Here is a 25,748-nt window from a genome sequence, read left to right on the forward strand (position 1 = left end):
GGGTTCTATTCGCTGACCCTTTACCGTCGTAACGCCCAGTGTTTCATTTATTATTAAAGCTTTTGTTTGTCCAGCTTCACATGATCTCACTCTGTGTTGTTGTCGATTCCTGTCTTTGTATAGATATTGTCCTATATGACACCTTTGAAGGACTATACAATGTCCAATGCAGGGCTGCTAAGAATGTTTGCTTCTCAAATGTCAGACGGTAACATCTCAACCGTTGTTGGGATTGGCTAATGGCTGTACTATTTTTTTCCCCCGCTGTAAAGCAGACCTCCACTGGTAGAAAATATTGCCAATGTTTGCTGTGTGCAGGTCACTCATTGGGTTGAATGCTTTTCCCGGTCTCAGACTTTTCTGTTTGTGTTTGAGCCAAGGGCAGATCTCTTTTTTCCCTTCCTCTTTTCCTGAACAGGCCAACGGCGGGTTGTCACGTGCATGCCATGGCGGAGATGCCCTATTGGTTTCAATGAAGGGAAGCCAAGTGGGCGGGGGGAATCATTGTGGCATGCGAGCTCGGTTGAGGGTGTGTAAAGACGCTGGGCCAATGTTGTAAAATGAGCAACTTTGGTCATGTACAATGTGACAGTTGTGCTATTGGCCAACTGACACTCACTGGTTTCTAGACCCTACTGGATTGACTGTTGATGCAATGCCCTACCTAGTTTTCTTACTGATTTGCTAGATTGTGTATGAGGGTGCAGCTAGGGTTCTTAACTGCCTTTTCACCTGATAGTTAATGGAGACTTCCTCAGCTTGTCCACAACAAGTGGCTTGTGGGCCCTTTTCTGTAATAAAGTGTTATCGAACCTCAAACAAACATGTTGGGAAGATGACATAACTGAAGTGGCATTGCTTTGAGTCTATGGGATGTGAATTTGCATGAACTATAACAAAAAAATATATATATACTTTTAATGCAACATGCAACATTTTCAAAGATTTGGTTGGGTGGATTGATTGTCTCGGCAGAGGGTAAATACGCAATAATACGAAATGTAGTAATAAAAGAACTGTGCTCAACATGTTGAGACATGTTTTGTGTGTACTTGTAAAAATATATGGGATCTTTTGAAACATGGGACTAGCAAGTACCAAATTTCCTTTGTCATTTCCCTTTCAGGAACAGGATTGTGATATGTTGTAACGCTAACTGTTAAAAGAAATCAGAGGCCAGTCTGTTTAGTTGAACCGCATTTCTTGGCTGTCGGAGGTGAATTGTGTAACCCCGGTTCACTTGTTGTTGGGAAACTCTCTGCTTAGAGACGCTACTCAATCTGTGCTTGTCCTCTCTGACTGGCATTTACTTTGCTACAAACCCCACAATCGTCCTAAACTCTTGAGTTGTATGTTCCGTCAATCTCTTCAGTTTTGTTTATATTCTACATTTAGCTGGCCGCACCATTCATGTCGATGCGTCATAGTTATAAAAATAATAACAGGGGCTCTCCCAAATAAGTCACTGTAAGAATAACTAGCTTTTGATGTTCAGAAGACGTTTGGAAGCTGTTTTCACGGCCCGACATCAGAATGTGATGTGGACAAGGATTTTGAGGTCAAATATGCCCGGCAGGTTTCTTTAAGAGGCTGTGTTACCCAGTGTGGGCCTCATGCAGTGTGTGAAAACAGCTCCATTGTATTGGAAAGACCGGGGGATGGGGAGGTGATTAGGAAACCAGACCCAGAGCCGTCCTTCAAAGACAACTAAATACTTCTGCAGAGCCTATTGATTAAAACTGGAATGCTGTTGCCCTCATCTGCACAAGAGGCTGGTGGACAGGCCTATACCGGCAGAGGTTGATCCCAGTCGAGGACCTATAGATCAGAGACTATGGAGCCCATGCAGTGACCAGGAGAATCTACTTTTATTTAATGCTGGGTTTTTCCCCCTCTTTTAAGTCAGTGGAAAATGGGGAATGTTTCCAGGGAAGCCTTTCAGTTACCTTTTGCAGTTTCTGTGAGGAGAGGGGAAAAAAAATCTGTGTGTGAGGTTCATGTTGTTTTTTCTTGCACTTGCAGTTGAACTGAACTGAGTGGCAGACCTACCTGGAGTGTTTCTGTGAATGTTGACATGCCACAGGTGCATTGTGGGATGTGTTTTGGCTCCTGTATCTCTCCGCCTTTTGAACAGATCGTGTTGTGTCTGGGTGCGGGATAGGGAAATGGATTTAGGCAGTGATGCCTTCCGGTCGCCCCAAGAAGTATGACTAACTACGATGACCTCTCCATCTTCCTCTCAACAACATTCTGGCCTCTGTTTTATGAGAGAAAGAACAGAGAATCACTCCATACCTTCTGCCCCAAATGTCATCTCCGTCCTTTAAACCTTGTTATTGTTGCAGTGCTATTGCTCCCACTATCTCAACCTCCTGTTATGTCTCTTTCTTTAGAACCCCTCTCCCACTCACTCACTCTCTCTATCTCTGTATTTCTATTTATCTCTCTGTCTTTCTCTTTCTGTTGCTGCCTCTCTCTGTCTGTTTTTCTCCTTCACCCCTCCCTAAGAGAAGGTGCATGCAGAATGGAGCCAAGTAAATACTTTGATATGCGGAAGCACAACACACTCTTCCACACACTGCTTATGTAGGTCACCATGACTCATTTTTCTACGGTTCACATGCCCACAGATCTTTTACACTCCACTGATTCTCAAATTCAGGAGGCAATAGAAAGTGAGAGGAGGAAAAAATCTGGTTTGTCAGGGTTGGGCACAATTTAATAATTTTAATACCCTTTTCTCTGCTTTTATGTTACAATGTCTTGGATTTTCTGTTGTTTTTATGATTTGTGTTGACATGAAGCAATATCTGGGAATTGTGAGTTATTCGTCATAATTTAGTGCTCTCGTTTTTGCAAACCATGCAGTGATGCAGGCACTGTTTTTTTGTTTTGTTTGACCCAGTTTGTCCAGGAGCGGTTCCATGTTGAATTAATCCCAGAGTGCAGCTGGTTTCAGGTTCACCTGTCCTGTGTGCGCGCGCTAGATCTAGACCAAGGAAGGGGAAGCAGGGAGGACTTGTCATGTTCAGACACAGGCCTCCTCTATACAGCCCTCAGCCTCCACTCAAATCTAATGGCTGGAATCCTTTAGCAGCCAGCCAGAAAGCACATTTCCTGTTTAGGAGATGTAGGAATCTGCTGCACTGGGTGTAACATGGTTGATGGCTTGAATTCGCTCGGCAGCAGAATAGATTGTTTTTTAGTATAACGACAGTGATGTGCTTAAACTCACTGCCAATTTAATGCCGGCTAGATCTCCAAGAATCAGAGTGTGAAACTGTGGTGGCTGGCTTTGTTTACTCGCGCACTCTGGTGAAGTGAGGGAGTGTCTGGCCTATTTTTGGACACAGAGTTTGTGTTTGTCCTAGCAGTCCTGGCGGTATTTGGGCTGCCTATACCTGGTCAGTGGTTGTGCAGTAGGGTACGGTACAGTGAATCCATGTTTGGCGAGATCTAAGCTGAGTGGTTCTGCAGCTCCGGCTTTAGTTTTGTTATTGAAGGCAGCTCAGCTGTTTCATTCTTGAGGGAGAAACGTGCCTAGGTAGTAGCCTAGCTCTCACAACACAGGAAACCTCCCAGTTTGTATTCCCCTCCTTTTCTAATGAGACTAGTTTGCGCTAATGGTTTTTCACAGCCCTCTTAGACACATTTCATTCTTATTTACTTGCAGGAACATTTAACACTTAAATCCCCCATGTTTGATGTGAGAAAATTATAGTGAAATTGGTTGACTATTGGCAGTTAACCTGGCACTTTTGTGGCCAAATATGAAGACACATTTGCACTTCACAGCGAAAATCATGAATTGATTATTTCTTGTTAGATTATCTGCGTTGCAGTACCAATTATATTTTTAAATACATTTCATTTAGAAACTTGACCCTGCATGGACAAAATGAAAGGCACCCCAGTGCGATTACTCTGTTTCACAGCCCTTGGGAAATGTAACTGCTGTGGACAAACGCTTCTTGTATCCATCACTGAGCTTGCTGCAACTTTCTGCTGTCAAATTAGCTTACTTACCAGTAGCAAACCGCTCTAATTCTTCAGTGTGTGAGGGCTACCCTCAACCAACTGCTGTGTTCTGCTCTTAGAATAGGGTTCTGCTTCAGATCTGGAATATTCACGGGCTGCTGATGAACGTTCTAGCATCTCATTGTAACCATTTCTGTGAGCTTTTGGGTCTTTGTTTTGCAATAATCCCACGCCATCCAAAAAATACATCCTCTATTCGGCGTTGGGTTGAACATTGGAGTATAAAACCCCAGATTAGCATTTCATGGTAAGTACTCAAGGCAACTCACAGGCACTGATCATCGTTGCCAAAGTGCTCTAATAAATTTTTGTTGGTCAACACAACCTGTCCACCAGGATTTTGCCTTGTTTAAGAGGGAGATTGAGAAAAGCTGTCTGGCTTGCTTCTTTGGTCCAGAAGCACCCTGTCTACATTGAGTTATGGGTAGGTGTGATAATGCTGTGGGCTTGCCTTTGTTCCGCTGGGACTGGACATCCGGATCGGCAGACGTTTTTTTGATGTGCGATGTTTAACCCGATTTCCAAATCCTGTGAATGTGTTGAAGATTGATGGTATGGATGCAGGACAACAACACCAAACACATTAAAAAGCTGCCCAGACGGAGTCAGGATTAAACGCTGGGCTGTTTTGTGGCTGGTAAAGACCACAGATGGAAATCACATGGAAATCCTGTAGCAAATGTAGAAAACAGCAGTTGAAGCGCAGCCCTCAAACACTTAAGAATAAGATTTTTCTGTGGGTTTATTTTACCATAGAAAGATAACAAGCTCATTGATGGCAGGGAGTATTTTATGGCAGTTATCTTATCCAAGTCTGTGCATTCAAATGAAATGCTGTGGAATCTTCATTTCGCCAATGTTGACTGTCGCCTTTCTAAATTAGGTTTGCAAAATAAATTTGGTCCTGCTTTTCAAGTCAATGTTGTTATTCTTAACCTATTGAAAGTGTAATGGGACTAATATTCACTCTATGTCCACAACTGTATGACATGGCGTTCCAGGGTGCATGTGTCTAGGCCCGTTCTGACTGACCCGCCTGGGGATGCACCGTGACTTCAACCAGAAAAAGACAAAAGCCATTTGTTGGAAATATAGCAGAGAGGTATTTGTCTTAGTGCTGACCATACCAACCAAGTTGTTAGCCCACAGGGGTGGTTCTCTGCTCTTTAAGTTGCCATGTTGCTGACAAAATAGGGCCATTATGTGGAGCAGGACTTGACCCTCCGTGCTACATCCCCAAATCTTTTCTACCTGTTGGCTGCTGAGGCCTGACTGCAGATGGGTTTCAAATCCATATTAAGTCCTTCCTGCTTTTTGTCTCGTATGGCTTATAAAGTCAGCCCTCTGGAAGGTAACACTGGCTGCTGGAAAGAAGGTGTGTAATCTCTTTGTTTTCATATTATTCTTTTTTTTCCGATTTCTGTTTTTCTCTTCCTATTCCCTGTGCAGGAAGGAATTGGTTCCAGTGTGGGAAGGCAATTCTTCTCCTTTTTTCAACTCATGGCCCGATATCTGCATATGAATGTTGCCTTCTGCTCAGCGGACCCCCCCCCCCCCCACCCCCAATCCTGCACAGGGGCCACCAGCTCCCCACATGCTGTTATGCAATCGTGTGTTTTACACCACCAAGGGGGAGGGGGGGTCCTCACAGTTGTGTGGTTTTGGGGGTGATGTGTGTGCATGCAGAGGCCAAGGGCAGATGCCTGTCACATGCATTTAGGAGCCTGATGAAGGGCTCCATGGGCCTGGCCTACTTACAGCAGCCCATCCTTTAGTCCGGCCCTCTGTACATCTCCCTTCTCGTCCGTGGGAAGCCCCCCTCCGAATTGAAGGAGCAACTCCCATGAGTCACTTCTCCACAGGGGTGCGCGCCGAGGGACGGGAGACGCTACGCCATCCTCCGCAGTCCGTCCCCCCCCCTCACGGAAACCTCCCCCTGTGACATCACCTAGCCGGGTCAGACGATCGTTCATTGTCGGCCTTGCCCATTTGGGATCAACGGCGTACCGGGTCACGGCGCTGCGGGGGCTAAAGCGACAGCGTGGGTCTGGGGGTGGGGGGACATGGTAGCATTCTGGAGGGCAGGGTCAACGAATGCAGTGTGCAGCTTCTTACGCTTGTGTCATCTCTCCCTTCTCCCCAGTCTCAATGTGCCCCTTGTCATCCGGACGCCCAGGCAGGCGAGGACCCCACTCCCCTGCTGTTAAACTGGTAAGACCAGGGGCCCTTCATTCTACCCGGCCGAAACGGCACTCAGTCCTACCCCCCATAAGGCCTCCAGTCTGTTGCACGCAAGGCCGCCCTACCCCGGGCCGGCATACCTGCTGTTCCCTTCCTCTGTCTCCGTGGCCCGGCTTATCTGATTGAGGCATATTATATCAACAGCTCACTCTATACTCCACATGTCAGCCTGCCCGGTCACATGCTGCAGGCTGCCCAGGCCGGTGGGGGGGGCATCATCTCCATTGTGCTCCCTGGAGGTGTCGGTATCTCTGAGCAGTGGTGTGTCATTACAGCCTTACCGGGCCCCGCCCCTGCCCGGGTAATTAGGGCTCACGGCTGGTGCGACGGGGCGCCCGAACGCTCTACGGCGCTTTTTCTCTCGTCTCTTCTTTTTCCCCCCAGTCTCCCGTATCCTCCCTTCGCTGATTGCCTTCCTGCCAGTGGAGAGAAAATGTTTTACAGCTTGTCTGATTTTTCCAGGGGAGCGAGTGGAGCATTTGCAGTGGGCCGTCAACAGGAAATTCCAGGCTGGGAGAGCGAGGGAGCGTGGCGGGGGAAAGGGAGAGCACCGTGCCGAGGCCTGCCATGGGAGGCTGTCTGACATAACGTGAAGCCGGACTGGGCGGTTCAGAGATAGTTACCAGTTCTTAGAGAAACAGGCTGAACCGGCGAGGGACGTCCCTCCTGTCTGTTGACGGACATTTCTCTGTCGTTTAGCCATGGTCCCTGCATTGTGACTGCCGTCAATTTCCAGAGGGTGAAGTTGTAGCTTTGACTGTCTTAATTGCGTGCGTCTGGTGTGTGGAGGTGTCTCGCTGCTTCAGCGCAGATGGAGTGTTGATGCTGGTGAGAAAGGCAAGAAGGATCCCCTCAGGCCTGCATCTCTGTAAAGGACTGGGGTTTCCACTCAGCGGAGAGCAGGGCTGGAACCCATACAGATCTATCCTCTCACTCAACGCCTCGCTGGGCCATACCAGTGTGTGGTCTCACGTCTTTCCCTTCCGTAGACCCAACTTGTGATAAGTCAGTCTGCTGTTTTGGCTTCAGAGTTGAGGTTGGGGTGGTTTAAAAGCTCGGCCGTGCTTTACTCTGGTGGTCTGTTTAACCAGTGGGCTTGCATGCTGTGTACTCCCCACAGACAATGCGAACGATTGACTCTGCGCTTTCACGTCATGTCACTCGAGTGCCACTTTAGTTTCTGCTGGACAGGTCATTACTTTGTGTTCTGTAACGTTACGGAGGGGAGACATAGTTTGACTAGTGAGCCACAACGGTTTCAGTCAAACCTGCCCATTTCGTCCCACTTTTACACCCCCCGCCCCTCCCCCGACGGGTCACGGCCTCCCCACTCCCACAATGAGGCTCCAGTACAGAGTGTCTATTGTGACAGAGGCCAGTCCGTTCACTCAGAGGCTGAAACCCAATAGGGGCCAAACAGTGCTGCTCCCTGCCTGCTTATGCCTGAAGAAGGCCGACGCTCAACAGCCAGGTCTCTTTGTCCTGCTTGGGGCCTGGACCAAGATTTATATACGGCCCTGCTATGGGCGCTTTAGTGTACAAGTGCTTTTCCAAATGCTGCCAACCAAGCCTCGGATGGGAAGGGCACTACCCGGCCCTGAACGCGAGGGGACTTTTGATTTCGTGTCTGCTTGTCAAAGTGCAAACATTGGTCAGGATTCGTTAGTCATTGTTGACACTGGCCCCACATGTGGTCACGTTGTGGATGGAGTGTCGTGTTCAGCTGACCGGCACCGCCGGGGCTGTCTTGTGACTCAGATCTTTTGTTTTACACAGTACTTGGCCCGTAGCTGGGGCGAGAGCGTCCCAAAGACCCAGTATTTGGCTGGGACCTCCCCCACAGCCATGTTCCGGTGGCTTGAGCAGGCTGGGGCCATTTTAGCCCAGCCAACCACCCCCATAGAGAACCATTCAGTGCAGATGTAAACTTCTTACTTCATGCAAATTGCTCTGATGAAACTGATGGTTTTCTCATTGGTATATTACTACCATTAAGCCAGTCTTCCCCCTCATTTCTATAATACCACAGCCAGACAGACTGTCACTGGGTATGGATGGGTGCCCTGAGAGTGTTACTCCACTCAGTAAATTCTGCTGGAGTCGCAAATGATGCAAGGAGCCTGGGTTAAAGTGGTGAACGGGTTTGCTTTATGTAAACACTTGCATTAAAGACATATATTAAAATCAGTAAGGCTGCTCAGGGCCTCTTAAAAAGCCCTTGGAGCCCAGGCTGGAGCCCTCTAACTGCAGTCATTACTGTCCGTGTTTACTGATCTTCACTAGGAATGCTGTGCCAGAGGGGTTTATGACGTAGAGCATTTTTACACTGCGGAAAAATAATTATGTAAACCAACGGGACTTATTGTGGAAATGTAAATGATTGCACTTCACCTTTCGATCTTATGTGGGGCACATTTTCGCCAGTTACTTCCTGTATGGTGTATTGGAGTTGGAGCGTTGACGTATGTCCTTCCAGGTCCATGAACAGAATTCAGGGGAAGTTAGTTACCAGATGAACAGCTTTCCTAGTCAGTGGTCTGTCCAAAGTTTTACCTCATGAAGCCCCAAGTGTTTCTCTATCGAAAATAGTCTTTACATATTTTCTTAATGTTGTTTGAATTGTTTTCCCGGCAGTTGTTGGAGTGTAAAGGGACTCATACTCTGTTCTGCCCTGCAATCACTTTGAGGGAGGGAGCACCAGGGCAAATGGTGCTAGTCTGGTTCAGTGCTGCCCCAGGGACTGACACGGCCAGGCTGCCCTCCCATCATGTCCATGGCCAGGCATAGAATGGGCGTTGTGCCTGTGTGCCTCCACTCCGGCGTTGTGTTGCGCTTGCACGGCTCTCTGCTAGCTAGCTGTCTCTCCGAGCCTAGCGGCTGTTCTAAAAGTAAGAGGTCATCTTGACTGTGAGGGAGCGGGACTTCCTTTCTTCCTCCACCCCGCCTCCTCCCAATTCCATCTGCTCTCCTGAACAAGGCCTGTGTGTGTACGTCGACCTAGCTTGGCTAATAGAGAGGGCTTCCCAGAATGCAGTGCAGCGTGAGGCTCTGTGCTCGGAATTCAGAGTGGCTGCTGCTGCATGGTCTGGTCCGTGAGGGGGGAGGAACGCTGCTCTTTATCTGTCTTTCAATCAGCCTTATGAAATCATGTTGTGAGCTTATTGCTACTAGGCCTATTCCTTCCCCTTTCCTTCTCAAATTCATATTTCTTTATTGGCATGAAATACAATTTGTGGATATTGCCGAAGCAGTGTAGTGGTACGGCATTTCACTAAACACATTCTGTACACTTCAGTTCTCGCTCTCGTTCTGTCCCGTCCTCCCCTCCTCCCTCTGTCGTGCCAGAGAAGCTAAGGCATCAACATATTTATTATTGAAACAGGACACACCTTCTGTCTGTGACCCCCCTCCCCCGCCTGTCGGTGGTGAACATGTCTACTCCACTCACACAGATAACACGGGTAGCCACTCGTGGACGGGCAACACACCAGCTTGCCCCCTCCCCTCGACGCGAGTGACAGCCCTCCGTTAGCGCTCGATGCGGCCTGGCCTGGGAGAGTGTCTGGCTCACACTGTAGTCTGCTGTCACAGTGGTTCAGAGAGGAACCTCAAAGGGGACTGTTAAAATGACGAGGGAACACGGCTCAAGCCTGCGACCAATGTTTGGAATAGCATTGTTAGATCTTGTACTGTTATTGACACCATAATGTTTTGGGAAGCATGATTCATTTGGGGAACTTTATTTGACAACAGTTTCAGAGATTCTTGCCAAACAATGCTACAGAAGTGATGGTAACCAAACAATAACAGCGCTAGCAGCCAGTGGTCAGTGGCAGCATCATAATATATACCTCTGTATCGAGAAGAGGTGTGCAGGCAGGTGTGCCAGTGTGACTTAGTGGGTGATTGATGGTCTCTGCTCAGTTGAACAGTGGTTGTGGCTGGTCGGGCCAACTCTTCTGCAGCCTCCTGATTCTCTGAGCCAATTGCTTTGGAAAAGGTGTCGGCCTCCGACAGTGTGTTTGTATCAGTTCCGGGGTGTGTAATTGAAAGGATGGCCTGTGTGAGGGCGTGTTTGATGGGCGTGTTGGTTGGTGGGTGGGGCGGGGGGGCTTGGCGACGTTTCCCCCTCCCCTGATGTGATTTGGCTCTGAGTATGGCGGTATGCTCTTGACCTGGATAGTCGTGTCCTGGATAGTACTGCAGGCTCTCTATGGGTTCTGCAAGATGGTGATGGAGGACAGATGGACGCCATTGCCTTTACGCTCATCCCCTCTCATCCTTTCTGACCTGTCGTGCACATCGCCTAACCATTGGAAACAAAGTATGTTGACCAGTGTCATTGATTGATTGGAAGGGTTCTTAGACGGCACTTGGCCCAACCACTAATTGGTTCTGGTCTACTTTGTCTAATGAGGCTATTGATTGTTCCATTGTGTGGTTCAGGGCTGGCCGGCTGAGGACACTGTCACTCTGTCGGCCGGGAGGGACATGAAGGCTTGGTGGGTGCCAATGTTGATTCCAAATTGTAGCAGTAAGAATGGATGTACAAGAGGAAAACATTCCAGACAGGATAGGGAAGGAGCAGGGAGTGACTCTACGTTGGAGGTGAATGTGTTCAGAAGTAAAGAGCCTGCCCCAGGTCATCTGTGGCTCTAATTGCCAGTGGGAGGGAGCGTGCTAGGTGGAGAACATGTTCCAAAGTTATACAGTGTGCCTCGGGGGGGGGGGGGCGTGGGCATCGGGAAATAACTTCTGAGCTTGTTAGAGTGTGACGTTCACCTTGGCCAAGCTTCCAGTGATTTCCAGCCGACTGGTTCCCTCCGTCCCGACACACACACACACACACACACAGTTGATCCCTGGCGGTACCGTCTTTAGGCAGCCACCTCCTAGCTGGCAGTTTGGATCCCTCCAGGCCCCGCCCCATCACTGACTGCTGTGCTATAAGAGGCCTTTCATCTTGCCCATTGATATATAATTCATTTGGGATCTGAAGGAGCAGCCTCTCCTGCCACTGCTACTGCTGCAGCAAGACAAATTAACATTCTGTTTGGTTCCCCTTCAGCTTCCCACTGAGTAACTCTCCCCTTTGACTTCATACAGAGCTACTCTCTCCTTCAGCTTTTCACAGAGCAACACCCGGTTGGACTTTTTACAGATCCAACTGTCCCCTTCAACTTTTCACAGAGCAAGGTCTCCTCAGGCTTTTCATGGAACCAGAGATGTGTGGATTGTGTGTGATCTTATTCGTGTGTTGTTCACCCTGAGGTTCCATGTTGAATGGGTGCTCTAAGGACAGTCCTCTGACTGCCGCATTGGTCCGTTGAGGGTTTCATCGGGTGTTTGGGACAACTGCCTGTGTGAGCGCTCTGAGGAACGTCTCCAGCCATGGGTTCTGTGGCAAACCTGCCACCCCCATCACTTACGGCTTGTAAACATTGCACGATGGAGAAACTAACGCTAGGTAAACTTAGTTCTGTTTGCATAATCGTAATAGCATTTGAGTTTCCACCCTCATGTTCGAGATCAACCAAGCTGAATTGTCTGTCAATCGCAGGAAAACCAAGCAATATGTGTGAACCGAAACAAGATGGTGTTCTGAAAGAGTTGTCTTCACACTTGCAGAACTCCGGGGGGGCTCTATATTAATTGTTGCGCACCCTACCTCGGAAGGCAGCGTCTCAAGATATCGATAGCTGCATGTTTTGATGTTGTTTTCATTTTCATGTTGGTAAAGGTCACATCCCATCTCCCTCTGTTCCTTCCTGGCACTTTGTTCATTATCCCGCTCCGTGCCATGCTTATTTTTACCTCTTCCCATAATCCTTAATTAATGCAGCCCCAGCGTCTCACATTTAACTCTCTTATGAACACACACACACACACACTTCACCCGCAGTCACGCGCACATACCCACACTAAATGGTAGGCAGTAACATTCACGCTGAACGCTGTTTGTGAAGAGCCATCGTGCTAGATATTCCCGGCTCCTCTGTCCTTTCATTTGATTCAGCTCTTTAAACGGGAGACACCTGAGCTGAATGTTCATGGGTTCAGAGGCGTGTGTCCTTTCAAATGTTGCCCGTAGCGCCCCAGTGTCCTGATAGCGAGCATTTCATCTCAGAGGGTGATATCATAGGAAACGTGTGAACACGTCGGCCCCCCGGCAGCGTGTCTGCGTTTCAGTTCAGGGGTGTTGAATTGAAAGGAGGGCCGTTGTGAGGGGGTCGTTGGGCTGTCCCCCGCCCCCCCGCCCCCGGCAGTAGACCCGCCCTGATGTGATTCAGCTTGGCAGCAGCCACCGCTCTTACTCCAATTGTTATCGGCCTGTGTGTGAGCGCCACTCTCGCCGTTTCCTGGAGGGGCCCCGCCGCTGATGTGGAAGCGGATGGTTACTGTGCCCCTGATCCATGTGGTCAGAGCACGGACGGCTTGTGTGTTATTAATGTGGCCTAGGCTCTGAATGAGGGTGGGTTTTAGTGTCTGGTCCTCGGCTGCGTGGAGGTCAGGATGCTGTGGCGGTTCCCGGTCTGCCAGGTGACAACACCGGTTAGACTGCTGATCTGCAGTCTGTGTCCAGGGCCCGGCCCCCTGATCTGCAGTCTGTGTCCAGGGCCCGGCCCCCTGATCTGCAGTCTGTGTCCAGGGCCCGGCCCCCTGATCTGCAGTCTGTGTCCAGGGCCCGGCCCCCTGATCTGCAGTCTGTGTCCAGGGCCCGGCCCCCTGATCTGCAGTCTGTGTCCAGGGCCCGGCCCCCTGATCTGCAGTCTGTGTCCAGGGCCCGGCCCCCTGATCTGCAGTCTGTGTCCAGGGCCCGGCCCCCTGATCTGCAGTCTGTGTCCAGGGCCCAGACCCCTGATCTGCAGTCTGTGTCCAGGGCTGGAGTTGACCGCGGGGTGGTTGCGTGTTACACACAAACACGCATTTTGGCTACTGGACACTGTGTGTAGGAGATGAGTAAAATGCAGAGGCGTGTTACAGTGTGCAGGAGCCAAAGTGCGTACGTGTGTATGTGTGAAAGAGGGTTTATGAGAAGCTGATCAGGGTAATCCCAACACCTTCAGTCTATCTATTCTACTGGATTGGCCGTCGAGCTTGGAGGAACAATTTAGATTACCCCCGCTGCCGTGTGCACTCACAGGGACAGGAGGAGAGATGGCCTAACCTTGTTTATCACGGTTGGGATTTATTCTGATTCGATGGAGGTTAATGTCTGATGTATTTCTGTCGTTGAGAAGCACATTTAGTGCGTTGGTCTGATGCTCCCCTGTTGCCGAACTGTAATGAGACTAAACCGGGCCCAAGGAAATGAAGATATAACACACATTAGAGCTATGCCGCCACAGGAGTGAGCTAGACTTTGTTGTTTAGCGTGGCATTGTCTCCCTGACCGGTGTAGCGTTAGTCGCGCCATCCCAGCTGCTGACAGGCCCAATGGAAATGCACCTGTGATTAGACGGCTGTTACACGCTCTGCTGGTCACTTGGGACATATGCATTCTGAGACAGCCTTCTTTAAATGGCTCGGTGTTCGCCAGCAGGTGGACATCCACTAACCGTTCGGGGCCTATCCCACTGCTGGTGAGGCCGGGGCCTTAACTTTCCATAAGGAGGGAGGGGTGGAGTAATTGACTGCACCCTCGATCCTACTCCACCACGTCGAGGTAGGATTGGGCTGGATTTGCTGCCTTCAGCTGAAGCCCTGTCTAAACCTGCATCCTCGCCATCTTCCGTGACGGCAGAGGAGCATGGACCGTGGCTCGCTTAGAAACCGTCAGAACAGCATCCTGGGTCTTCTTATTGTGGCCGCTTTAATCCGTCTGTCTCCTCGATCCTTCCTCAGCCACCCCAGTTCCTCTCATGCCAATCGGGGACCCCCTTCCTTCCTGGTTGAGCTCTTAATTACCTGAAGTGCCTCTCCACCGTAATTCTCGATAAGGAGTCATTAATCAGGGGAAATCGGGGGTACCGATCCCTACTTCTGTTGAACAAGTTGCCTCCATTTTATTAAGGCCATAACGCTTCATAACATAATGTGGGGTGTACGCATTACCCCTAATGCCGTCCTTCTCGTACTGGTGTAAAATCTTTCGAAAAACTGCCAGATGGCCATGGCCAGATCTTAAGAAAATAAACAAGTCATATAAATGAAAATAAATGATCTCAGTTGCTAAGAGGTTGGAATTTAAATGTTCCTTCCCAGGGCCCAAGACTTGGTTAATTCAACCATGCACTGTAAGCCTCCCTTCCTCAACTGGCTGGAGATCCATCTTTTCTCTGCTTTTTGGTGGTTGAGACTAGATCCTGATGCTTCTCTGTATTTATATGGATTTCTAACCTAGCTGCTCCACCTTCCTCCACGGTTCCTGTACCCAAACCCTGCAGGGATTACAGGACCACATGTTGTACAACAAACGTGACTGTTTCACCTGGTAACCGTAACCTAGGATATTGTAAACAGAAGTGTTTTCCAAACAGGCGGTCTGTTTAGGCGGCCTATCAACCCCATACAAGACACGCAACGTTCGGTACGTTGGCTTCTTTTTTCATCTTCATTGTAAACATTGGCTTAAGGAGGCAGACAGGCCGGCACTGCAGAACCAACTTGTCCACTGTCAAATGGTCGGAGTGCCTGCCCAGAAGTGGAACTCTGGCTAATTTCAATCATGTGCTAGCTATCAAATTGTGTGGTACAGTACTTGCATGATAAGTTGTCTAATTTGTTATTTTTACCAACCCAGGCTATGAAATGGCAGCCCAAAGATTAAATCATAAATGTAGCTATGTGGGTGGTTAAAACTCAACTTGTTTTTGTCCAGATGAAATGTGTGTTCTGCCCTGTTTCTGCCACTACAACATCCTCAGTTAAAACTGACCCAAAATGTTGTAGCCTCCAAATAACCGCTGGGTTTTAATTTCTTCTGTTATTCAGGCTACGTCACTGTCCAATCATGTGTAAAACAAACAAACTTTATTCTCAAAGTGCATTTGTACTTCCTCCCAGATTTACACTAAATACACAACATCTAGTCAAAGTTGACATAGCATTCCACAGTGGGTGCTGTGTAAGATAATTGGATGTGACTGGTAGATATATATCATACATGGGTTTACAGTTGTACACATTTACAGTATCAGTATAGTACATCGAGATGCAGGAAGGTGAGCAGAGTTTGTGGTGCAGCTATTTGGTTAACATTTTGGAGGTGGATTGATATGGAGATTGTCTTATAATAATATGAATGCATTATTTTGATACAGCGCTTTTCAAGGATACTAAGACTTTTTTCTCAAGATGGTCCCTGATTGTCAGGTTTTCCCTGATTAATGTTCTATAACATAAACCCAAATAGTTTGAGAACCACTGTCGTTAGGGATGCAGCTAGGTACAAGCAACTCAAATGGCCGTCTCTCTCCTTCGACTGATTCAAAACAAATATGAGATGACGTTGCTTGGTTGTAGGGAGTCTGTTAGCTGGCTAGCATGGTTTCCTAGTGGAAACTGCCCAGTTGTTCCTCTGTCAAATGGCTCTCCGTCCGCGTTGACACTAGTTTTTTCAGGGGCCAGCCAGGACTTGAGGCTACATGACTACACGACGAGCATCTCAAGCCTGGAGAACTAGAGCACCAAAAGAACCCTGGACTGGTTTGTTGTGGCTGCCTGGGTTGTCTGGTTAGATATTTAATGAAGAATATCCTCACCTCTCATTAGACTGTAGGCAAAATAGCCATTCTCTTCCAGAAGGTGAAGTTAAGGGCAGAAATGGATCCTTGTGGCTGACTAGGCTTAGTATTCAGGGGCACACATTAGCGTTATTACTGGAGCTATGTTGGCTTCCACTCCATCCCTCCCCCTTCTCGCTCTCTCTCACACACACACACGTTCTGTCAGCTCGTTGGGTACATGTGCCTCGTCCCAGTGTTGCTAGGCAACAGGCCTAGTGTGTATTATTATTGTTATGGCAGTGTCAGGCGCTCTGCCTGTGAATTCTCTCATTTCTGTTTGGCCAGGAGATGGTTGGATCAGATGCTGAGCTTTGGATATAGGAGAGGGGAGGTTGGGGTGTGCGGAGGGCCTTGGGGCGGCGGTGCCGTGATGACTGAGTCCGAGGTGAACAGATGAAGCTTTATGATACCGGGGCTGGCGAATGAAAAGAGGAGCCATTTTTCCCCCGGCCTCTCTCGCTTTCCTAGACGCATGGCAGAATATATGGCCCCGCCTCAATTCTCCAAGGTCACTGGCGGAGAGAGACGGCGTGATTTACCAAAGATGCATTTCAGTAGCACCTCTGAGCTGCTCTGGACCGTGTGCTCTGTCTCTCTCCACCTTACAGAGGGAGTTTTAGGGGGGAGCTGTCGTGCTCAGAATACCTGATGACGTGATTCGTTTCCTCCCCATGTCCCAGTGCTGCTCTGAGCCCAGACTGTTGGATTGACCGGTGACCCGGTCTGGGCTGAATAGAGCTCCTGTCTTGTCCCGCCAGGTGAGATGAGAGCTCGGCCCGCTCACAGCCCTAATCCATGCCCTCTGCTTTTCCCGTTCCCACAAAGGCCTATAATCAAATGAATGTGCTCTGGTTGGGGGCTGCAGCGCCAATCTGGGTCCCAGTTGCCTGGATACTAGAGTGGGCCAGGCAGGCTCTGTTTACCCACTGAACCAGGCTGGCCGCTGCGCCCGTCTCTTATATGAAATGTAAATAGGCTGCGAACGGCCACCGGTAGGGTACACACAGCCAGACCTCGGTGTTCCTGCTCTCCGCTCATTAGGCACCACTCCCACTCCTCTGATCGAGACCACCACCATGATCGAGACCACCGCCGAGTCGGTATCTGCTGGAGATCCCACCCTGACCAGAACGGTACGGTCAAAACCGGGAATTGAATGCCATGGTCTGTGCGGTTGTTTTGCATGTTAGCGGAGAAGCGTGCCAGAAGAACACAGTGGATCTCTGACACGTTAATGGACGAGTGCACAGTCTCCGTGTGTGCCGCATTAGCAGGCAGGAGGCTCCGGGCCCAGCCGCTTTACGCTCCGTTCCAAAGGCATCGGCTGCTGTAGCGGGAAGCGCGGTCTGTGGTTTGGACACACCGACAGGCCTGAGTTATGAGTGGCGTGGAGGGCGGGGCCTGCCCGTGTACTGTCACAGACCCCCCCCCCCCCCCCCATCAGCGCTCTCCCTCCCTCGCTGGGTGCGCGTGCCCCTACAACATCCCGCAGTGAGCTGAAGTGTTGGCCTCTGTCTGACCGCAGAGGGAGTGGCTCGATGGAGAGGGGGGGAGTAGTGATGTGACGCAGAGGGGATGTGTCTTTGAGCTGACAGTAGCCCCTGCACCCCCTCCCTCTTCTCACTCACCCAACACATTTCTTATTCCTACCAGCGTTTCCCATTCTTCTGATACCACCGATTATTTTCCTTTGTGCATCCAGTTGTTTCACACTGTCACGTGGTAGTACAGACCAGACAGATCGATGTCATCCAAACATGGTCAAAGCCCAGTGTTTATGTAAGGACTGTGAATACAGTAGCACTGGTAGATGTATTTCCTTATTAATGTTTCACCTATTAAACGTGTACATGAACTAGCTTGCCCAGAAAATGTAATCAAATCTTGAAGTAATTACTTAAGGTAGCCAGTGGTTAGTGCATTATCCAGTGAATGACAATGTTTATTCTGAATAATGTAATAACTTGAACCAATTGTGGTAATGTACCAATATCAGTTAATTTTCTGTTGCATATCCTTGCTTGACCCTGCTGGGTATTTCCGTTCTTCAAGAGACGCAAATGCACGTCCAAATGTACACACGTGCAAACAAACTACATGCAGCAGTGTATACATTTCAACCTTTCTGTTTTTACACACCAAAATTCAGTCATGTGTTTTTGTGTATTTGTGCTCGTTACTGAGCCGTTATCCAGTCTGGCAATGCGCTCCTCAGGGTCTCTGCCCTGGTCTCTACCCTCTTGGATGGTCCACAGCCCTGCAGGTCTGGGCATGCCACACACAATGTTGACTGGTTGATCTTCCAGTCACTGGAGAGTTGGCGTTAAGGGTTCATCAACATTCCCTGCAGCGCATGGCTGGGTAGTAGATATGTTTTTATGTGTGTGTATATACATGTGTGTTAGCTGGTCATGTGGTACAGTTAAGCATATGGAGAGGTTTGGCCCACGCAATGGAAAAACTAAACTCACCACGCTGTACATCAGCTCCCAGAGGACTGGGTCTGTTTACTAAGGCTTGCTATAATTTTAAGAGCTTGTTTGTTTTATTGTCCCAATGGAATTACTGTAGTTTTGTCTCCCCAATACTTCACCTTCAGGAACAAGGCTTCCGGAGGCGGCTGCATGTGATTAGGGACTGTCCGGCTCGTGATTCCTGGCCTATTCAGTGCACAGGTAGACCTTAACTGCAGCACCTGTTCACCCTCTGGAACCTCCTGGAGATACTTGGGAACCACACACAGTGGTGTCTCAATGAAACAGTGCTTTGTTTCTGTGCGGCAGCATAATCACCTGTTCGCCGTAATGTTATGTCATTATCGTAGAATGTTTTCACCGCAGGATTTTAGACTTCAAAGAAGATGCACATTTTCTATAACTGGGACCTCCTGCCACAGTACAGAGTAGAGGTCTGAGACTGAGGTGAAGGCTCTACCTTCCAGCTAAGCTGAAGTGTTCAGTCTTGTGAAAACAAGCTCCCCGTTGGGAGCCCATAAAATACCACATTCTTCAGTCTTCTACCAGGCCTCTGCGATGAACCTACAAGACCCTGGTTCTGCTGGGGATTGTAGGCTTCATCCCGAGAGGAACCGCTCTAACCTGTGTCTGAACCCGCCCACCCTCTCCAAGCACCAATCACAGATGAGAATGATCATCTAACTAGCACGCCTCCTTTTTTGTTTTGTTTTTTTGCTTTACCTAATGGCTAGAGCCCTTTGCACCTTGACCAGTAACTGGTGTCAGGTGATGTGCCCTGGTAGGGCTATCACAAAAACATGCGAGAATTTATGATGATCGTAAACATGGTAGCCATGTTGCTGTTGAAAATGGATTGTTAATGGATAGATTTTGGATAGATATGGAAGGAAAAGGACCGTATGTCAATTTGCCTGAAAATGCCACTAGTCCACTTAGCACACTTAAGAGTTGTAGGTAATGTTCCATGGTAGCAGATCATCTAGCTGTTCCACTGTAAACAGTGGTGTGATGACGTTGTGTTCTGTTTACCTAACCTTGCAGACAAAACAAAGCACGAGTGAAGCAGTCGGTGAGCTCATTTCCTTACTCACGTAGGTAATCCTGACACGTGACAAAACTGTGCCACGTTTCACTGACAAATGAATATTCCAATGTTTCATTTAAAAAAAAAAAATATGTAACTGCCCCTTTTGTAGTGGCCAGGGTGAGTTGTTTTCGGAATGGAAGTTGCAGGAGCCTGCATTAGAATAAGACTTCATATGCTTTCTGCTGTAACTGAAAGTGCAGATTTCCACTCATATGGGATGCATTTAAGCTGCTGGTTTCTCTGATACACACACACACACACACACCATGATTGCAGATACTGGGCCGCTTTTGATTGGGTTGGAAGGCAGAGAAATTGGGGCCTCTGTTTTTTGGAATGGATGAAATTGTTTTCTCTCAGGGTCCTGCTTCCCTCTGTGTTCTCCTCACTAATAGATAAAAGGCAAGAACAGAGAACACATTTAAATATCTCTGCCAAACCCTCCTATAGAGAAACTGACAGCTCAATAACCTAATACAGTTATTTAGCCCTTGTGCCAAAACCACCCCAGAATCCTTGAAGACAACTTAATAACACAATGACGTCAAGAAGCACATCAAATGGATAGTTCTGTAACCTACAATAGCAGGCCCTTGTGTTGATATATAGATATAGATAATAGATCATCCAGAGTAATATTAATTTTGTCTCATCCTCTGAAATACTGTTTGGCTGAAAGGGGTGCATGAAACCATATACCATGAGTATAACACTTTACGTTTGTATTTTTCAGCACTTCTAATTTTGTTGACTAACGGTTCATAAAAGCAGTAAGGCACCTTCAGGGTTTGTGGTATATTGCCAGTAGGGCAGGATCCAGGCAGTCTGTGGTGCCTAAGAACTGCCCTTATATTTGCAGAATGATGGTTCCTTTGATTTGGGTAAACTTCCCTATTAGGCCCATCAACTTCCCTATTAGGCCATGTAATATATTGACTACCCCAATTTAAATGCAAACATTTTAGTTAACATGAAAGTCTTATCTCTCATTTGAAGTGTCAATAATTCATTTATACATGTATAATTCATTTATGTTACATGTTTATTGTCTGGCATGGGCTTAATGGGTACCTAATGTACTCTTTAAGCCCTTGGGTTTTCCAAATGAGATAAATATATATAATAAAACAAACTATGTTCAAATCTGTTCTCTTAGCTCTCCATAGCTATTTTCATAGGGGGGGCTAATTAAAATATTAATTAGCCCCCCCTAAATAAATCAGTCTGTCAGCAATATATTTTCTGTGATTTCTTCCATCGCATCTAAAGTTCTTACAAATTGTATAGACATTTTATAGAATTGTGTTCATTTGGCAGAATGGTCAGTTGAGTTTGTTGCTTTGAACGTAACTCGCTCCTCTGATGCTAGCTCTCTTCTGTAAATAGTAGCTAACGTCTCCCTACTATCTGCATTATCGGACATTTCTAGTTTTACTCTGAGAAGTACTCTGAGAAGTTCTAAATTTAAATGCACTGGAAAGCAACGGTATGTTTTGCTAATCAATATATTGTTACAGCTAGCCCACCGCAATTTCTTATAGAAATGTATGGAGGTAAAAAAAAAAAATGTTGCTCTTTAAAATGTAATGTATGGAAATTGTGGCAATTCGTGATATTTTGCAATTCGTGAAATTTGACTTGCACGACAGACCAGACATCATGTGATATCAAAGTGATCAGTCTTTTTTCTTTGCCAGAAGGCAAGGAAGCTAGCGACAACTTTCTAGTACATACTTCAGAGAAGACTAAGATCTGAAATTTGTAATACAATAAAAAATAAATTATAATGTAATTAAACAAACTAAATAGTAAGGTGGCCAATCATATGTGGTCAAATTTTTTATTTACACCCCTAACCAACAACTGGAAATATAAATGTCTCTAATAATACTAATAATCATTATAAACATTCATGACTTTGTCAAATGATTACTCGGTACAAGACGTTTTTAAAAATTGCTGTTTGATATGCCTATAATAGGGGATTGGAGATGATTTCAATTCTGTGGTTCAACGAACACAGTTGCAAAACAGATTCATGTTTGTTTGGGCTATAGAGATATAGATAGATTTGTAAAGAATAGATTTATTGCTTGTTTTTTGGTTGCTATTGTATTAGGGAGGACATAGTAGTGTGCCTTAGCTGCTCAAGTGGACACAACAGACCATATGAAGGCCGTAGAAGGGCAACAACCCAGCAGCAGGATCGGTATCTGCTCCTTTGTGTGAGGAGGGACAGGAGGAGCACAGCCAGAGACCTACAAAATGACCTCTAGTGAACTACTGGTGTACATGTTTCTGACCGAACTGTTAGAAACAGACTCCATGAGGGCCCGACATCCTCCAGCTCGATTGGCATTTGCCAGAGAACACCAGAATGAGCAGGTTCACTGTGAGAAAATGACAGACGTGAAAGAGTCTGGAGACGCCGTGGTGACCGTTGCTGCCTGCAACATTATCCAGCATGTGGTTTGGCGGTGGGTCAGTGATGGTCTGGGGAGTCATACCCTTGGAGAGTCACCCTGACCTCCATGTGCTAACCAATGGTACCCTGACTGCTGTTAGGTACTGGGATGAAATCCTCAGACCCATTGTCAGACCTTATGATGGTGCAATGGGCCCTGGGTTCCTCCTGGTGCCGGACAATGCACCGGGTTCATATGGCCTGGCAGTTCCTAGATTATGAAGGCATTGATGCCATTGACTGGCCCTCATGTTCCCCAGACCTGAATCTAATTGAGAACCTCTGGGATTTGGTGCATCTGACACCACCAAGTAGCACCACAGACTGTCCAGGAGCTTAGTGATGCCCTAAACCAGGTCTGGGTGGAGATCCCCCAGGACACAGTGCATCCTCCGATCAGGAGCATGCCCAGACTTTGTCAGGAGTGCATAACGGCATGTGGGGTCCGTACACACTACTGAGTCACATTGAGTTGCCGTGATGTAATTCACGCAAGTTGGAACAGCCTGTGATTTCAATTGTTTACTTCATTTTTTGGGGTGAGTTTGAATCCCACCCTCAATCGGTTAAAACTTTTGGTTTCCATTGACCGTTGTTACAGTATTTTCTTCTCAACTAATTACACAATGTACAGTAAAGATTAAGATTTTTGCTAGGATGGTAAAACTCATTTTGGTTTCAAAAGAAACAATATTTATAATTAAAATAATATTGTAACATATGTCATATTCAAAACACTAAACACCTTAAATTCTGATAACAATTTCGGTACCCTCAGAAGATAGGAGTAGGAATATGCAAGAATGTATCTTCTGAGGGTACCGAAATTGTTATCAGAATTTAAGGTGTTTTCGGGTACCGAAATCACCAACATTTCTTTTGTAAGTTCTTCTGGAGTCAGCAGGCACATGTCACACCTGCTTTTAGAATTCAATATTGACAGATCTGATCAGCTTAGGAATAATGTCATTTACATTGGGGAGAACACGTACTTAATACACTGCTGATTTTGCAGGTTTTCCCACTTAGAAACCATGTGGAAGTCTGTAATTTCTATCATAGGTACTCTTCAACTGTGAGTGACGGAATCTAAAACAAAAATCAAGAAAATCACATTGTATGATTTTTAAGTAATTAATTTGCATTTTATTGCATGACATAAGTATCTGATACATCAGAAAAGCAGAATTAAATATTTAGTACAGAAACCTTTGTTTGCAGTTACAGAGATCATACGTTTCCTGTAGTTCTTGTCCAGGTTTGCACACACTGCAGCAGGGATATTGGCCCACTCCTCCATACAGACCTTCTCCAGAGCCTTCAGGTTTCAGGGCTGTCGCTGGGCACTACAGACTGTCAGCTCCCTCCAAAGATTTTCTATTGGGTTCAGGTCTGGAGACTGGCTAGGCCACTCCAGGACCTTGAGATGCTTCTTACGGAGCCACTCCTTAGTTGCCCTGGCTGTGTGTTTCAGGTCGTTGTCATGCTGGAAGACCCAGCCACGACCCATCTTCAATGCTCTTACTGAGGGAAGGAGGTTGTTGGCCAAGATCTCGCGATACATGGCCCCATCCATCCTCCCCTCAATACGGTGCAGTCGTCCTGTCCCCTATGCAGAAAAGCATCCCCAAAGAATGATGTTTCCACCTCCATGCTTCACAGTTGGGATGGTGTTCTTGGGGTTAATCATCCTTCTTCTTCCTCCAAACACGGTGAGTGGAGTTTAGACCAAAAAGCTCTATTTTTGTCTCATCAGACCACATGACCTTCTCCCATTCCTCCTCTGGATCATCCAGATGGTCATTGGCAAACTTCAGATGGGCATGGACATGCGCTGGCTTGAGCAGGGGGAGCTTGCATGCGCTGCAGGATTTTAATACATGACGGCGTAGTGTGTTACTAATGGTTTTCTTTGAGACTGTGGTCCCAGCTCTCTTCAGGTCATTGACCAGGTCCTACCGTGTAGTTCTGGGCTGATCCCTCACCTTTCTCATGATCATTGATGCCCCACAAGGTGATCTTGCATGGAGCCCCAGGCAGAGGGAGATTGACCGTCATCTTGAACTTCTTCAATTTTCGAATTATTGCGCCAACAGTTGTTGCCTTCTCACCAAGCTGCTTGTCTATTGTCCTGTAGCCCATCCCAGCCTTGTGGAGGTATACAATTTTATCCCTGATGTCTTTACACAGCTCTCTGGTCTTGGCCATTGTGGAGAGGTTGGAGTCTGTTTGTTTGAGTGTGTGGACAGGTGTCTTTTATACAGGTAACGAGTTTAAACAGGTGCGGTTAATACAGGTAATGAGTGGAGAACAGGAGGGCTTCTTAAAGAAAAACTAACAGGTCTGTGAGAGCCGGAATTCTTACTGGTTGGTAGGTGATCATATACTCATGTCATGCAATAAAATGCAAATTAATTATTTAAAAATCATACAATGTGATTTTCTGGATTGTTGTTTTAGATTCCGTCTCTCACAGTTGAAGTGTACCTATGATAAAAATGACAGACCTCTACATGCTTTGTAATTAGGAAAATCGGCAGTGTATCAAATACTTGTACTCCCCACTGTATGTAACAATCAGCCTCATTGGAAGAAACATCACACAGCAAGATACTTTTTTTTAAGTGGCAAGTGGGCTTATATGGTACGTGGGCTTAATAGGGATGTTTACCATCATTATTTTCCTCATGAGTTCTAATTTCAGCTGCAGAATGAGTGCACAACAGTTTTTGTTTACTATGGATGCATAGATCTAACAAAGCTAATAATAAAGGGTGGGCCATGGGAACATACCTATAAACTATGGTTATCTTTGATGGGAACAACACACAATGTCAAACATAATGACTTGTTGTATTTGAACAGCCATGCAGCACTGTGCAGGACTAGCACAGCACCGTGCAGGACTAGCACAGCACCGTGCCAAATGGATTATTCACTATTTGGTTCAACATATTTGTGGTAGTTAGAATCAGGGTTTCTTTACAAAAACGTGGCGCCAGACAATTTGACTGGCAGCATTTTAATTTACATGACATTTGGGAATTTTGCCAGACACTCACAGCCTACAGTGTCAGACTAATTAAAATGCTGTTGGTTCTATGAAATAATTTTCTAATGTTAGCTCAGACTCTCATAAGATCAATTAGAACATGTTCTTATAATAACAGGCTTTATTGAAAACCAAATCATATTTATGGAGTAATTTGCCAATAACATATACAGTAATAAATATAGGCTTTGTTTGAACATTTCAATTCACTTAATAAATTCCAAAATACAAAACTCTCCCTATTTGTCAATAGCCGTTTGTCAATATATTAAGTTTTTTATAAATTCTTTGGCCTTTGGAACAAGTTCTTAACCAATGTATGTTTTCTTAGTTCTTTATATTGCATTATTCTCACCAATAACTGCATACATGCACACCATCCTATTATAATACTTGAAGGTAATGCCATATCGATCCACACTGTTTCAACAATATAAAAAAATATTTAAGCATATAAGCCTATTTTGTCACAAAACAATAAGCAAATGACATACTCAAGAAATAATTACAAGAGATTATCAGCCTGTGATCTGCAAATCCAGATGAACTATCTGTATTGTTATCTGCCTCAAAGAAAATTGTCGGTGCTTCTCTAGGTAACTATATTTTGTAATAGATATAAAAGAAAAAGTGTGGAGAGCTTCAATAAATTCAATGTTCT

At 46.7% G+C, this 25,748-nt stretch overlaps 1 protein-coding gene across 4 annotated transcripts in view; it reads left to right on the top strand.

Annotated features, from left to right (window-relative positions):
- The window catches only part of ankrd11 (ankyrin repeat domain 11), a 117,000-nt gene that overhangs the window by 58,830 nt on the left and 32,422 nt on the right, over positions 1-25,748 (top strand). Inside the window, exon 3 of one of the 4 annotated variants that reach the window (XM_010881554.4) lies at positions 6,182-6,249. The exons of the other annotated variants lie outside the window; for them this stretch is intronic. The gene's annotated coding sequence lies outside the window, so the exon portion shown is untranslated. The remainder of the gene's footprint in view (positions 1-6,181; positions 6,250-25,748) is intronic. 4 annotated transcript variants of the gene reach the window in all.

This window comes from Esox lucius, chromosome 2 (genome assembly GCF_011004845.1).
Source record: "Esox lucius isolate fEsoLuc1 chromosome 2, fEsoLuc1.pri, whole genome shotgun sequence".
NCBI lineage: Eukaryota > Metazoa > Chordata > Actinopteri > Esociformes > Esocidae > Esox > Esox lucius.